General features: G+C 38.2%; 1 pseudogene; it reads right to left on the bottom strand.

Annotated features, from left to right (window-relative positions):
• Positions 1–355: 355 nt before the first annotated feature.
• On the bottom strand, positions 356–1,877 carry LOC138332087 (uncharacterized; annotated as a pseudogene).
• Positions 1,878–2,198: the final 321 nt, after the last annotated feature.

The following is a 2,198-nucleotide window of genomic DNA, read 5'->3' as shown; positions in this document are numbered from 1 at the left end:
ATCTCCCCCGTAACGAAAATTATTCAACACATGACAAAAGCAAGAAAGGAAAACACGGTACCACCAACCAACGAACGAAACACACATAAGTAGTATCCCCAAACTACAGAAATGGTCGGGACCACCACAAAAAAACGAACACGGAGGAGGGAATACCTGGTCAGATACACGAGAATACACTACACAGAGACGAGTCCTAGCTACAAACGATGGAACACTGGTAACATTAGACAAACAGTCACTGATGTTCTGTAGGAAATGTTACATTCATGTGTTGAATCACAATGTCCATAGGCACTAAGGATTAACTTACTTTGACACTATTCCACTAAGAGAAGGGGGCACACAACTGATTGTTCTTTATATGTCAAATAGCTCCTACTCTGTGAACATTTTGCAAAGATGTGTGTATACACCACTGGGATAATAATCATATTGTTCCAAAGTCCAGGATTTATGAAATCCACTACACACATCATCCAGGTAAGGTCCAATCCAAGTGTCAAAGTACATACATATAGGATGTACAAAAAACCAGGTACACCAGCTCATGATATAATTCACAATTAAATCACAAAAATAACACAAAATGTTTAAAGAGGATGGAGACAGGCAGTTTCAAAAGCTGAATTAAAACATAGTACATATATAATGAAAAACTATACCTTCAGGAAGTTATCTATTACTAACAAATCTATAGGAATGCCCTGCATCCAAAATAGATAGGTAGCAACTTAAGATAATCAAAATATAAATATGTAGCATAAAAGCTTAGTAACAACCAAACACTGAAATTACCAACCTTTTGTCAGGAATGCCCTGCATTCAAAGACATAAAGTTGATAACATAAGTATCAATTTAACCTAAATGTAACATTGGAACACGGATATACCGTTTGAAAGCATTGGAATGCCACCTGCCCATTGCTTGGATATCTGCCTCAGGAACACCCTGACTAGCCGCAGTGCTGGCCGCCCCAATTCTAAAGCTGTGACTCTTATACATAGAGGGGTTGCATTGGGCTACCAACAAAGTTTGCTTTAATATGTAACAGAAGTTTTGGTAAGACACAGCTTTTTGATTTGGTTGGACGTATAACGGCCCTTCTCTAGCTCTCCTTAATTTCAAATACTGAAATAATGCCAGAACAGGACAAAATTCCTCTTTCTCAAATACTGGGATTGAGAGTGTGACAGGGGTACAGTTATAATGACTTTTATAAGAGCCAAAAGAAATTTCCAACTTTGAGGGATATGTGTTGCCAAGCTTGAAAAATTTTACATTACTGAGCTGTAACACGTTATCGGCATTTCCATTGTACGTTATCTCCCCTATACGAAGAAAGGCATGGAAAGCCAACAGGTACATGGATTTGAACATGACATGCTCATAATAGGATGGGCATGTTTTTGGCAAAGAGACAACAAGTTTATGTAGAATATCAATAGTAATCGGTTGTCGAAAATCTGGTTTTGTACCCCGTTTCTGTAGGCCTAAAAGCATTTTTCGGATGAGAAAAAATTGGGTAGGATCGGTGACACCCGCCAATTTATGTATATACGCAAGAGCGGAAATGTAACTATGAATAGTTGATGAAGCCAAACCCCTCATTGACAAGATGAGCAATAAACAATGCTAATGAAGAAACTTTAATGGGCAGGCAGCATTCCATGTGCAGTTGAGTTTGTGAAAATTGTGAATACATCATGAAAGCTCTTTTGTATAACTGTTTTGAGCCCTGAGATAATGCTGAATCAAGGAGCTGGAGTACTGTTGCACCTAAATTTGCAACAGATGTTCCGGAATTATGTTGGGATGTAGATCCATTTTGGGGGCTGACAACCGAAACTGGTGTACCTGTAAACGAGATAGTGCATCAGCTAACTCATTTCGTTTACCTGGAATATGTCTAGCTTTAAAACGAATGTTAAACTTTAAGGAAGCTAAAACCAGGCGTCTTACCAAAATCATAAGTATGTTATTGGGAGAAGTTTGCTTGTTTATTATAGCTACCACTGTTTCATTATCTGAGAAAAATATAATTGACTTGTTTCGCAGTTGTGAACCCAAGTGTTCTAGGGAAACCGTAATGGGAAAGAGTTCTTTAATGTTAATGTGATGTACACGCAAGACATCATCCCATGGGCCATAAAACCATTTCGTCCCTAAAATCCCTCCATAACCCAAATTACTAGCA

This window comes from Argopecten irradians, chromosome 9, assembly GCF_041381155.1.
Source record: "Argopecten irradians isolate NY chromosome 9, Ai_NY, whole genome shotgun sequence".
In the NCBI taxonomy this organism is placed as follows: Eukaryota; Metazoa; Mollusca; class Bivalvia; order Pectinida; family Pectinidae; genus Argopecten; species Argopecten irradians.
The sequence above is the reverse complement of the archived record's forward strand: the minus strand, read 5'-3'. Positions and strand labels throughout refer to the sequence as shown.